This window comes from Camelus bactrianus, chromosome X, assembly GCF_048773025.1.
Source record: "Camelus bactrianus isolate YW-2024 breed Bactrian camel chromosome X, ASM4877302v1, whole genome shotgun sequence".
In the NCBI taxonomy this organism is placed as follows: domain Eukaryota; kingdom Metazoa; phylum Chordata; class Mammalia; order Artiodactyla; family Camelidae; genus Camelus; species Camelus bactrianus.
Genome location: NC_133575.1, coordinates 53,962,454 through 53,977,129, shown reverse-complemented (window position 1 = coordinate 53,977,129; position 14,676 = coordinate 53,962,454). Strand labels below are relative to the sequence as shown.

Below are 14,676 nucleotides of genomic sequence, written 5' to 3'. Positions count from 1 at the left end.
ATTTATGAAATAATTAAGCACTGCAATAACAGATTTTTGTTGTATCAATTATAGAAGGCATTCAGAGGGGATAGGAAAACCCACATCTGTAAAAATTGCAAAATTTCTTCCCCTGTTAAGAACACGTCTATAAAATGCAACAGAGAATTCAAATTATTGTGGAGAGGAGCAAAAGTCACAGAACCAAAGCAAAGTCATTACTATGAGTCAATTAAAAATTCACTGGACAGACATGCTCAATGCATTCAATGAGTTTTAAAGACTCACTGCAAACCATTCACTTAATGATCTGCAGGCTAGAGGAAGAATTTCCCTCTTTAACAGACAACAGAAATCAATTGGGTGCCCCACCAAACGAGGACCAAAGAACAATCAGTTTTTTAACAGTTCTGATAAATCAGCATGTTCTAAAGATCAAAATCCAGAAATTTTAAACATTCATTCACACCACAATGAAACAAGCACTTAAAACAAACCCAAAGTAACTAAGCACATAGATCCTGTACATAGATCAATGAGAATTTCTTGTTCCGCTGGAAGAAAGAACAAGCTATAGCCTTTTACTTGAAAAATAAAACTACTTTTAAGATAACTGCTAAAACACATTTCATCATTCATGTTGCCTTGAAAAATCTGAGGCACTTGTATCTGATCAGAAGAGCAATTCTGAGTAATAGCATGTTACAATTCAGTGCCAGTTTGCTTTTGAAGAAAAAAAGAAAAACTACTGTTTCTCATATCCTGCACAAAGTGTGAAGTGCCTCCCTGCCACTTTCTCCTCCCATTTTCTAAGCTCATGCTCCCCAACCCTTCTGAAACAAGTTTGAGTACCTCGTATTCCCACCAATATGCCAAATGAGAAAGAATATCAATTTATTTGTGTAAATATATATCTACACATTGAACTGGAGGAGAAAGGTATCAGAAGTCTATATGGAACTTATTTCTACCTTCTTGAAATCACACACACAAACGTTCACACAGACACAGACACAGACACATACCCCCTGGATTACTGGGCACTTCACAAGCTTAGGACTTCCAACTTCTAGAAGATAACTTTGTAGTTAGTTTAAAATACAAAACTGTCAGCTTTTGAAAGCCTTGATCATCTGCTAAACCATCCAAATATCAAAGAGACCCAATTAGCCTTCTCTGTAGAATGTAATTTCCCATGATGGCAGAAGAGACTGTAAGAAGTACTGGATCCAAGATTCGTGTTTATCACTAGCTATGATCGTTTTTAAGCACATTAACAGATACAGAAAAGTATGTCCCAACAACATTAATTCTTACTGAAATAGCATTCGTGTTCAATTGTCTATACAGAGACTAAGACCCATGATGGTGTTAGCTATTTTGTTTATTGCAATATTTATTTTCAAGTGCAGACAAGGAGGGTGTGTATTACTCAGTTGTAGAGCACCTGCTTAGCATGCACAATGTCCTGGCTTCAGTCCCCAGTACCACCAAAAAAAATAAATAAAAATAAGTGCATATTTAAAAATAAGAATAAAGTTATAAAAAAAATGCAGACTAAAAACCACTGCAATCTAGGTGCTACAATTACAATAAAAAAACATGTGTTTCTGTCAAATATTGTCTATATGACAATCACAGAAACAACCACAAATCACACCTGACAACCATCACGTGTGATTCTCAGGAACTCTACTATGTAGACATGGATGAGAAACCCGGCACTGTGGATGAGGAGACGGAGCTCAGAGGAGCCGGGGACGCTGACCGTCCTGCTCCCCGTGACACCACGTCAGCCCAGGGCAAGTGCTGACAGAGCTGCACTGAGGGGACACCCAGCTGCATGGAACCTTGGGACACTGGGAAGTCCCAGAAAACACTAAAAATTGTTCAGTGAAAAACCATCTCAAATATATTACACTGTGCCACATCCTTTAACCAGGGAACATGACTGAGACCTTTTTGATGCCTCCGTGTCTTTTCTGCCATCATCAATTATTTTCCCTCTCAGCAGGACCAGAGATGAACTGGACCCCATATGAAGTGCACTCAGATGGAAGAGCTTTTAAAGCTGTTTTATGAAGTTTGTAAGACTCTGTCTATGCCTCACACAGGCGGTCATCCATCACTTCTCACCGGTGTGGATGTACCACCTGAAATCACTCCTTTCTGCTTTTTAAAATCCCTTCATCTAATCCAGACTTTTCAAAAGCAAAGAAGCAGCTCAACCACAGACAGTGGACAGCTTTTCACCAAATGGACTCAAACAGCCCATCGGACTTCCTGGAAGCCCTTTTCGTCTATTAAATCCACTTCCAGGTACTTCATCGTTTTCTGATTGGTGGACTTGTCCTCTGACTGTCCTACTCAGAGAGCTCCCTGTCTCACATCCGGGGGTGGGAGAGGACCCTGCTGTTGGGAGAAATCAGTGAGGAAGGCAGACATCCTCCAGTCAGGTCTGCACGGGTAGAAGTGCCACAACGTGCTCAGAAATCATACCGTCAGCACCCCTGGGCTCCCATGGACTGGTTTCACATTAACCAAACTCATGAGACACTGATGCAAGAAAACCAGAAACTTAACTTTTTAATGTAACAGAAGACGTGAAACTATGAACCAGACTGAAATATCAGAGTTCAACCATGAGTACATTTTCTCCTCCACGGCCCAATCATGGGCAGGCAGTCACATGGCAAGCATGGACAGAAGCAGAGCAGGAAGGGTTTCTAGATTAACTCAATGGACTAAATTTCTGTTATATGAACAGATCTACTGCCTGGAAAACAATTAACGCCAATCACGGTGCACTCTTCGTGGACAGTGGCCGAGACACGACAGTGAGCACTTGTGTAACTCTCCATTACCTGTCCTTTCTGGGCTAACTGATGCACAGAGGTACAGAGATCCAGGGATGCAGATACCCCTAAACACCCAAAGCCCATCTCTGTGAGCCTCAAAACCAGACAGCCAGGGTTTAAATACCAGCTCTGCCACTTACCAGTTCTGTGACTTTGGCCAACTTACTTACCCTCTGTGTGCCTCAATTTCCGCACTGTAAAACTGGGATAACAATCAAACCTTCCTTACTCGCTTGTTGAGAAGATTGAAGGATTCATTTCTGTAAAACTCTCAGAAAAGAATGTAGCACATTTTTGGTGCTCAACAAATGTCAACTTAATATTAAAATGATTTACAAGTCTCCCTTCTAATCATCTTCTGTGTTTCCTGGCTAGTCTAAGTCCCAAAGAAAATCCTTACTTCTCCTTTTATAAACTCTTGGGGAGCACCCTTCTGTTCCATCCCACCACCTGTTTAAACTGCAGGAGGGGATGCCTCCTCCCCACTCCTCTGGGCCACGGAGAGTGCTTCTCCCTTCACACCCCTGATCACTGGCCCACAGCTAGCCCTCGTCACACTAACAGAATGAGGTGTGATACCGGGGAGACAAGTAGGGCATGTGAAACCCTTCCTTTCCCTCCAGTGTTGGCCACCCTTGGGAAGTACCTGGGATGCTCAGCTCCATGGCAGGACAGCCCTGTCCATGAAGGGGCAGATCCTCTCAAGGGAAGGCTCGCTGTGGCCCAGAGCTACCTGGGACAGGGTGAGTCTCTACTTCTGGGACACAGTATCATGACACGCATTTTCCCACAGCCCTGAAGTTCATGGGGAACGTGGCTTCATCAGTAACAAAGAAGATATTTATCGGCTGCTTACTCTTTTGTGTCATCTCTCAGTTGGCTGCTGAAGACAACATGTGTATATGTATTGGATCCCCTTAAGCCCCAACATATATGAAGTAACAAAAAATTCTGTGGCTTAACGTTGGATCAGGGTGACTGTGTAACAGTTCTGACTCTGCTGATGCTAAATTATGGGTATAGGAACTATAGAACCTCCTCAAATATCTTTCATCATAAAACCAGCTTTTCTTATTTGCCTGTTTCTTAGTAATTGCCAAAGAGTATAAGATGATGGCTTCACACAAAACAGCAGCTAAAGTTTATGAGCCCTCTTGAGATACCCACTGTGTTAACATTTTACATAATTTCTAATTCTCACAATTCTACAAAGCAGATACGAGCGTCCCCATCTCACAGAAAAACTCAGAACGAACTGACTCAGGCTCACGTGGCTCAGTGGCAGCACGTGCATGCAAACCCAAGTCAAAAATCTACACCCCTTTGTATATGTACCAAATCTCCTACCACCAATTAACAGACAGCGGCGGGGTCAATACTCAGGGAACTCAATACACTTTTCAGCTTTAAGGTGCTCCAGAGGCCGCTTCTAGCTGTTTTATAAAATGCCGGCTCACTGGTTTCTAACACTGGAAGAAAAGTCCGATTTTGCCATTGTTTGCACAGCAAGTCTGAAATGTTCACAGTGAGATGACAGAATAAAACTAAGATATAAGCAGGATAATTTTTCTAGGTAGATAGACATAATGGACACTGTGCTATTCTGAAGCATTAAGCAAAGAAATCAAAATAAAATAACGTTGTTTAAGCCTTCTTTTACAAACAGGAAAATTAAGACTGTAAGAAGGTGCAACAGCGCCACCTATGGCTAAAAAGACCTTCCAGGTTGCTGGGAAACATGCAACACAAAAATTGCCTGTAGGATCAGAAACGAGAATCAGATAACTAAAAGCTTATATAGCACATACTGCACTTTGCTTCGGGGGAAGGGAGGGGTATTCAGTATTTAATCTGATATTGCTAATACTCCTGAATATAAACAAAATACATAGGCTCATGGAAACTCATCTTAGAAGAGGAAAGAATACAGTCCAGCCACTTCATTTTACAGGAGGGGAGACTGAGACCTGGGATCTGTCCTCCTGGCAATCCGCAGCAAAGCTCTCCTAGGCCTCACGTCTTGCACTGTAGCAAAAACCAACAGATCTTTACTAGGCCTATATTCATAAAAGTCACGTCTGTATTTTTCCAACAGTAGGTAATCTAAGTATCTTGCAAAATACTTCTCAAAGAGCCAGGAAATCATACAAGTTTGTTGAAATACAGAAACATTTATTTACATATTAAAACAGCATGAGCTTTATTCTCTCTATTAAAAAAGTGACATGTCAAATCAATGTTTTGATATTTTAAACCTGTTAAGAGTGCAGGAAAAAAATCAAAATTTTCTTTAATCACAAAAGAGAGAAGCTTATTCCCTGAAAATGATCAATGTGGATTTTTCTAAACTTAATGGATCTGGTCAGAATCCCATGAATTTAAAAGTCTGAGTGGATGGTTACACGGCAACATGAATTCTGAGTTGTAACAATACATATTCTGTGTAAATAATCTTCATGGTCGTCTGCTTAAGGCAATTTAACTAGTCCCTGTCTCACTAGAATGATACAGATTTCATTAAAACTTCATACTGCATTAAAAAAAAATGAATCCTTGTTACTTTAAACCATATTCATATATATCATATATTTACATATTGAATATGCATCAGAAATAAGCCACCCACTTTAGTATTCAGAGTTGATCCTTCTAAATTAACTGTCATTGTGACAGCACATTTTTATTAAGCACCTCTTGGGTGCTTTGTATACAAGGCGTCTAACACTCACAGTCTGACAAGGTAAACGATATTACTCAAATTTCACAAATGAGGAAGTGTACTTAAGCCATGAAAACAACTTACATATTCATCATCAGAAAGAAAAGAGTAAATATTTTACTTACAATATTCACTGACAATCTTTTCTTCCATACTAAGACTACATAAAACCAATTCAGTCTTTGTAAGTATTTCTGTCAATAATCGCCACTAGAGAAAAACAAGTAACATCATTAGCAATGGTTGGACTTTCAAAGCCCACTTCTATTTTGCACTATAATTATTTTTAATGTTTTGTTTTTAGTGCTTACAGAGCACTAAAATAAAAAATATATTAAATTTTTAAGTCATTACCTGAGAATAAAACATTTTTGAAAATGTACAATTTTAATTTAGGCCACTCTGTCTCACATTCTCACTGGTGTCTCTGCTTTGAAGGCCTCATCAGGCTGAGATCACTAAAATCGGCCATTTATGGACTCACAGGAGTTCGGGAAACCACTCAACGGGAGGCTGATTAGAGGAGCAATTAAGAATGCATCCTGTGAAGCCTGGGTTCCAGCACCGAGCTAGCCACCGCCAGCTGCGTGTGATTTGGGACAAGCTGCCCCATCTCTCAATCCCTCAGCTGCAAAAAAGGAGACACTGATACCTACCCTCAAACACCTACTATGAAGTAAAACATGAGGAAAGCATTTTAGCCTTAGGTAGGTGTCCACTCACATCGAGTTTGGTCATTATGATGATGAGGATGGCTTTTAATAAATTAAGCTAGACCAAAAAGTAGAAATCACCATAAAGGAGAAATATTTTAAGTCAATGAGCATTTCCTTTTGGATGGATTGCAGAATATTCTATTGATTTTTTTAATAAAACAAGTATTGTCTATTAATTATAGATTTACAGGTTCATGGACAAGTCTCCAGAAAAAGAATTAGAGGCCTCTAACCTCTGAATACTAAGAAAGTAAAGTTTAAAAAAATTGAGGGGGAGATTATACCTCATTTGGGAGAGTATGTGCTTAGCATGCATGAGGCCCTCACTTCAGTCCCCAGTAACTCCATTTAAAAACTTTTTTTTTTTAAGAAATGGGGAATTAAAGCAAAAAGATGGAGGAATACAGAATTTTTTTAGAGACTCAACTCAGATATAAGATGGGGAATAAAACATCCATTTCTCAGAGGAAATCTTGAGAACTATGTAAACTGGATCTGAGATGTCTAGTCTTTTAACATTATTCATGAATTCATATTACCAAGTCTTGAAACTACCTGATAACACACAGTGGTGATAGTGATCCTAACAGCTGCCAACACGGATGGAGCTCCGGCTAGGACTCCTCTGTTCTGACATCTCTGCCCCTGAGGCCTCACCAGGCTGAGAGCACTAAATTCGGTCATTCATGAGCATCTCGTGTAAGTCCTCCATTTGTGCTTCTCACTCCCCCCTCACCAGCCCCTCTGAGGGAAGCACTGTTATCATCTTCCCCACCCGCAGATAAGGCCACTGAGGCACAGACTAAACCCGTTCCAGGTCACATTGGCATTAAAGGACGTCTGTATTTCTGCTGTTTTGCTTTTGACAAAGGAATCTGAGATATCAATTCAAGACAGACTGTTAAATAATCAAGTCTGTCTGGTCTTCACCTCAAAGAGCAGATACTATAAATTCCTGATGTAGGATGAGGCTGCCGCCACAAACTGACTCAGCTTGAAATTAATATCCAAGATGATGCAACGGATACACGTAAATACTCACGATTGTCAACTCCGCTCACGGGTCTGTGCCCTTCACTGCCTGAACGGGGGTTAAATCCCCACCCGTGTCAGGGAGGGAAGCGCGGCTCTTCCAGGTCCCACCCAGGCTTCATGGGCTGTTTCCCCCAACAGACTGTCCTCAACGATTAAAAAGCTCTCAAGATTTTTAAACCATGCAAAACTGAAAGACATTTCTGCAGATGGAGCACTTTCTCAGGTTTAAGCCTTTTTTGCATACAATTAGCAAGGGGGAAAAAAGAAACATGGCTGCAAAGTCTCTGAGCCTCACCACTCACAGGAGTAGAACGGCCTCAGCACAAGATGACTCTTCACATTGCAGGATGAGAACAAAATAAAGCTGCCCCAACAACAGGCACTCCCAGAGACAGTGCTCAGCATTCTTCTGCACACTCACGGTTGTGCAGCCCTCACCAACATCTATTCCCAGAACACTTCATCACCCCAGAAGAAACCCCCTGTCACTAGCAGTCACTCCTTCATCCGCCTCCACCCAGCACCTTGCAACCATCACCTGCTCTCTGCCTCTGCATGTGCCTATTCTGGGCATTTCAGATCACTGAAATCAACAATATGTGGCCGTTTGTGTCTGGTTCCTTTCACTTAACATGCTGTTATCAAGGCTCGTCCATGTTGAAGTGGTATCAACATCTCTCTCTCTTTTTTTTTTTTTGAAAACGTTAAAGTTTATTAGAAGGTGGTAAGTACTATCAAAAAGAGTAGAGTGGAGCATAAGTGATTGGGTTTCAAAGGGAAAAGGGCGGGTTGAGAAGTCAGGGTGGACTTCCCAGAACAGGTAGCCTTTTTCATCTTCCCCTTTATTTATTTTTTCTTTTTTATTCACTCTTACGTCTGAATAATGTTCCACTACATGTTCATCCATTCAGCAGCTATGTATGGACGAAGTCCAGAAGAATGAATGTTAACAGGTGACTAGCAGAGATGGCATTTAAGCAAAGGGCAAGATGTGCTTTAAAAAAAAGAAGCCAACAAACAGAGGCACAAGGAAATTCAGTGCGTTTCTGAGCAAAGGGCATGATTACTTTGGCAGGACTACCGTGCAGGGCTGGGGCAGATATTGTCAGGAATCACGATGAGGGAGTCAACTGAGAAGACTCCCCACTGCAAGCAGCTCAGCCAATTCTCCTCCCTCATCCTGTATTTTTAGAGCCATATTTCTAGGTTTCTCTTATTTCAAGTAATAGCACTTTAACTACACATCTGATCATCTGCATCAGACCACCTTACATCCAAGCCACAGAAAATCATTCACTGACCGGAGCAGCTCCATGACATAACGGTGATTGATCAGGGAGTCATGTAGCATCCCAGCCTGCAGGCACAAACCCCACATGTGCCCTGGTGATGTCCGGAAAATAAAATGCATGGAAATATCTCACTGCTGGTGCACGACATCTGCCCCCAAATTGCCCCAAAATCATGCTGGCAAAGCACTACTCAACCCTCTTACTCCAAAAAAAAAAAAAAAAAAAAACTAAGAAGGCAAATTTAGGCTCTTCCATTGAAAACCAGCAAACATCACTGCCAGTATCTGAGATGGAATGCTCCTGACTTCAAAAACCACTGTGCATTCACTTTTCAAACATGAAATGCACATATGTATTCCACATAGATGATATTACAGTAGGATTTTTCTTTTCAAAATTTCCAGTTGCAACATTAGCACAAGAAAATTAATGTTTCAGCTTTAAAAAAATCAATTATCTTCCACTTTCTTAATTTTGAACCTATTATTATTTTATAAAGGGAGCTATGCTGCATATTATAAACCGTTTGGCTTCTGCAAACAAGACCATTATGACCTCACTATTTCAGAGCAAACTTTAATGATGCTTTGAGAGGTGGGGCCAGGGTCTCTCACTAACAGCTCTTTAAATACTGACAAGGATGTGCCATTAAGTACTGCAAAGGCTCTAATTCCACATTAACTCAGAAATCAAAGAAACTGCACCAAAGCCTTACTTTATCATTTTTATATATTCCTATTCTTTTGAATATTAAAGTTCTTAAAAGATATGATTTTTTTTGAGAAAGACAACAGCTGTATCAAATTTCCTCTCACCAATAAAGCAATCTTTATCAAGAATAAAAACCCCCATGGAAATCCAAAATATGGGACGTTTCTAGCTAAGTGAACATGCAGATCTGAACACAAACCTAAATCCTATCAGATCTCACTCGAACGAGCTCAACAAAGTCCTGGGCTACCCTGGAACTTAGCTCTTCTGTTCCAAATATTCGCTGAGCTAAGATCATCACACAAGGCAGGGAAGGAGAGAGGAGGAAAGTCCACCTGGCGACCTCCATCTGTTTTCGTCCAGCCAAAAGGCGCTGCTAGGGTGGCCCTGCTAACAAGCCCTCCCCATAAGGAAATCCGGCATTCACACTGCCCCTGCAGTCCCCAAGCAGCCCCGATGCCCCTCTCCCACTGGTCACCTTCCAGCCTGTGAATGGTCTTCTAATGATCCCCCAGTTGGTGGCACCCTCCCCCTCTTCCCCGCTACACACAAACACACACCCACACCCACAGAGAGAGCCAGGGCAGCCTTCCCAAAGCACAAATATGATTACATCACCCCCACTTCAAACCCTTCAGAGGCCCCCTGGTAGAGTTCTAGCCCCACCACTGACACTGCTCGCCCAGCCTCACCTCATTACCCAGGTCCCCAGTGACCTCAGGGGCCTGCTGACCTGCTCCTACTTCCCAAATGCCCCCAGGCTCCTTTTGACTTTTTCTCAAGGAAGCCTTCCCTCCCTCCAACCTCCGCAATTTTTTCCTCTGTTCCTAGAACATTCTAGGCTAAGTCAACTTCTGACACTGCTAAGCTCCCAAGAAGCAAATACATTTTGCTTACTAAAGTGGGTCCATCCTCTCTCCCCTAGACACTCAGAAGTGCGTGGGTTATGAATAAATGAATGAAGGGGTGGGTCTCAAAGGGAAATACAGACCGGCTCTCGCCCGTCCCGACCCTTCTTTCTGTAGAATTTCAGAAGCAAAACCAGAAGTACCTTTCCTGAGGGTCACTTCCTGCTGATACCTTTCACTGCCTCCTGTGTCAGTTCTAGTAAAACCCAAGCTCTTCCAAAGCCCTCCACCCCAGGCCCTCTCCAGTGTCCTCCCCAGCAGGGGCACCCTCCACCCTAGACTGCACAGGGCACTCTCCCCTAATCCCCACCCACAAGCCTCCAGGCCTCTGCCTGGCTGCTCCTGCCACCTGAGCCACCCTCTTGATTCCTTCTCCTGGCTGACTCTTACTCTGTCCTCAGAACTGAATGCAGAGCCCATTTCTTCCAGGAAGTCCTCTCTGATAATGTCCTTTAGGTCTTGGCTGGGCTCCCTCTACAGCAGCACTGCATGGTGACCCACTGGGTGTTTACCCACTCCTTTGAGACCACGACCTTTTGGGGGCCACGTGGGAAAGAGTGAGAGATTACAAGAGGGGTGGGTGATGAAAAATCAAAAATCACAGCCCAAGTCCCAAATTCAAGGATTCTTTCTCAGAAAAAGGAATAAAGTATTTCACACGTGTGCAATTTGGCTACTGTTTTTGTGGCTTATGGACAGCAAGAGCTTGGTGTTCTAGTCCAAAACCCAGGTTACATGCAAAGAAATGTATACATTCATATCCAAAGGAAACCAGAGCTGCTCAACAACAGTTTGCAGTTAGAATTGAAAGGAACTTTGATAAAGGCAATCCCTCTCTCTCTCTTTTTTCTTTTCTGGCATCATATAATTTTAGAAGTATTTGTGTGACTAAGAGTTGGCTACAGCCCGTGATCCTGCACTGGAGTGTTTGGGGCTGAGGAAGCCCAGATTACATTCACTGTGTAAATGCAATCCGACCAACACATTGACAGGCGCCCTGGTGGTGGAGCTGATGTTCCAAAGCAGGCAACCATATGCTGTAAGAGAACTCGAAATAGAAAAGAAGAAATCCAATATTCTGTACTCAATTCCTTTCGCTATATGGGCCATTAACTGATAGTATATCTTGACTAATGAAACCCCAAAATAAATTGTCAATGTCGATTTTCTTCATCTGACTGTTTTATGCTAACTTTGGATATCAAACCCTCACTCCATACGGAAAGCTCAGGCCTATGCTGCAGCACAGTTACATCCCGCGGAAGTCTACCAAGGGAGAACTGGAAAGTTTCCCTTCAGAAGCTGCTAAGTCTGGTTTTGCACCTGTAAGTCATTTGCAACCATGTCATCGTCAAAGGAGTAAGACCTTACATCTGTGGGGCGAAAAGCACTGCGGTGCTTCCGAACCATTAAACAACACTGAGCTTTGCGAAAGTGTTCTGAGGCACTTAAATCGTACTTTTTCTGAAAGGCGCCAAATCTGACCCACTTCACCATTCCAGGTACAACAGGGAGGTACCGGAATTAGTAGAGAAAACACGCCCTTGAAGTCTGACAAAGCCCTGCTTGAATCCTGCTACAGCAATTACTAGCCGCTAAATGGACCAATACCTTAACCACTCTGAGAAGTCTTCCCAATCCGCAAAAGGTGGCTGCCACTGCCAACCTGGGTGACATGGGTGTGAATGCAACACGCAAGTAGGGTGGCCGACTGGTACCTGACACGGGGCCTGGCTAGTTTCCCTCCACTGCCCTTCTCCCTCTTTAAACTTACACCTTTCCCCATGGTAAGGGTCAAGCCCCCGGAACAGACTGCTCGATTCTTCTGTGTATCCCTGGATACATGCCTTACCCTTAGGAGGCCAGAAAAACAACTGCCTCCTCCCCAGTCACTATCAATGTTCTTAAGAATCTGGGTTTTTTTAACTCTATTTTGCAGGGAGACTATTCCAGAACTTTCCAAGCACCATTCTCCGGGTTGGCTCCCCTCCCAGCGCCATCCATTCTCACCTCAGAACCTCTGTCTGATTGCCTTCTGTTCATGTGAAAGCGAGTCCTGTAGTGTGGGGACTCCCTAGGCCTCCCTCCCTCTCTCACAGGTGAGTGTGACTACCTTCTCCCCACTCCCCAATCCAACTCCAGCTTCTGAGGACTCTACACACCCGGACCCTGCAGACTCTGCATCTTCCCAAGACACACACGTGGCCACGACCCTCCCTTCAGATTTCTTCCTGGCTGGCCCTGCCCACCCCCGGGGCCCTTAAGGATAAATGGCATTACTCTGAAAATCACAAACGCCGCTGACTGACATACCAAAGCTGCATGGTCTGGGCTTCCCTCCAACCCAGGCATAGCCCTGCCCACACTCAGCCTCAGTCTGCACCTCTCGAGATGAGCTCATCCACATGCAAGGTTGTGAACACCAGCTAAGAATGACGACTCCCAACGTGTATCTCTAATCCGGCTCCTTCACCTGAGCCCCAGGCTCATAGACCCGAGTGCCTCTTTGAAGTCCTAACTTGGATGACAAATGGCATCTTAAAAATGCCTCATGTCCAATATTTACTCTGGAATTCGATTCCTGGCAGGTACCTCCCAGACTCCCCATTTTAGTAACAGCCCGAGCCCCCACCTAGTTGTTTGAGGTCACATTCAATTTCCCCTGTTCCCTCCCCCAAGCCCTGCCCTGGAATCAGTCCTGTTATTTCCGTCGCTAAGCCCATCTCAAGTCTGGTTCTGCAGGGACAATGGCAGTAACCTCACAAGCTCACAGCATGGTGTACTGAGTCACAGTCCTCTGAAGGGTGCTCCCCGGAGGGGGAGGCATCTCCTGGCATGGGTCACCTCTGAAGGCACAGGATTCTCACAAAGGAGGCCCAGGAGAAGGGACCCAAGGTTCTCCCATGGCCTGAGCTTTGAAGGACCCGAGGTCTGGGGGATCTCCTAATTAGTCACACTTGCCAGTGAGCAGATGAGCATGGAGGAACCCAGGCAAGGCTGTTCTCACTCTGACCCCTGGGCTCTCGGGAGCCACGGGAAAGGCCTGTGTCCAGGGCACAGCCCGGCTATCACAGATCCCAGCCTGCATTTGCCAACCCGGACAGCCTAGGCTCCTTCTACTTGCGACACTTACTTCTGTTCTGTTCCCCCCCAGAATGTGATGGACTCATTCAGAATGTCTGGCCTGTCTCAAGCGAGACCAATTCAGTGAAGGATGAAGTGTCCACATTTGGACCAGAGCATGAAAGGAGAAACAAGACCTCATGATCAGCATGACGGTGGTGGCCAAACCCTTCCCTCGGGTGAGATGAAGCAGGGTGGGGGTGAGAATCCAAGGTCCTAGGTCGGCCAAAGCATCTTCCTTCACGGCTGACTGGGGTGTTGGAAACTCACTAGCGCAAACTAAAGACACAGCCGTCAGTGGTGGACGTCAGCGGCAACAGACACAGAGTCAGGTATTTACTGCCAACATGGGTTAAAAGTAAAGGCCGGTGTAGGGAGGCCTGCACAGCTGCTGAGGCAAACCACAGACCCGGCTCTGAATGCCCACTGGCTGAAGCAGAGAGGAAGCTACGGTCCCCTTTAGCAGTCCCTGTGTCCACTATTTAGGAGCCAGTTGAGCCAGCTATTTAGGAGAAGGCAATTTTGTCCTGATACTCAGAAAAACCAGCCTCGTAAAGGGAACAAAAGAGTGGCATGGGTTTTAGACCCGCTTCTGCCCCTTTATGAAAGCAAAGTAAAGTAAATGGCACGGGAAACTTGAATGCAAAAATAAATACATAAATAAATAACAAAATGGTGACTGCTTCCTCCAACAGCGTACCCTGCTGCTGCTCACCCCAGAGCCTGCCACATCCTCACCAGTGACCGCCGGCCAGGAAGCGCCGTCACGCACGTCACACAGTGTCAACCAGGAACCGAGTGCCGAGCACGTTTGTGTAAAAGCAGGAATCGAGCAAGATGCTGCAGACTTTGACTTTACGAGTTTAAATGCTCCATGAAAAGGATCTCACAGCAGCCGCCTAAATCAATTCGCATCTCACTTCTTCAAAACAATCAAACAAATTTAATAAGGGCGCATTTGTCACCAAATATAAGGAAGACCAAACAGGTTCCTCAAAGTAAGGATTTTAACAGGTATCAAACACCAGTGGGTGATGTGTTAACAAAGCAAATATTCCAAAAATTTAGAAAATAAAAAGATGACTAGGATAATCCACGGATCAAGGCAGCTGTTAAGTTTTTGCTTTTTAAAGCGATGGAGACAGCACGGAGGGCGATCTGGTTATTTCCAGTGCAGGGTGTGCACAGCCCACCTTTTCAGACGCAACAACATGCTCACAGGGCACTACAAGAGAAAAAGGAATAAAGAAAAGGGAAAAGAGGAACAAGAGAAAATTAGAAATACACAAGAACAAAAATGACTTTGACAGCATGTACAAGAATTTACGTGAGTGT

General features: G+C 43.9%; 1 protein-coding gene across 45 annotated transcripts in view; it reads right to left on the bottom strand.

Annotated features, from left to right (window-relative positions):
* Positions 1–14,676, bottom strand: part of LOC123615475 (uncharacterized) — a 166,525-nt gene that overhangs the window by 35,348 nt on the left and 116,501 nt on the right. For 35 of the 45 annotated variants that reach the window (XM_074358776.1, XM_074358777.1, XM_074358739.1 and 32 more), the window contains one exon: positions 14,080–14,566. The exons of the other annotated variants lie outside the window; for them this stretch is intronic. The gene's annotated coding sequence lies outside the window, so the exon portion shown is untranslated. The remainder of the gene's footprint in view (positions 1–14,079; positions 14,567–14,676) is intronic. 45 annotated transcript variants of the gene reach the window in all.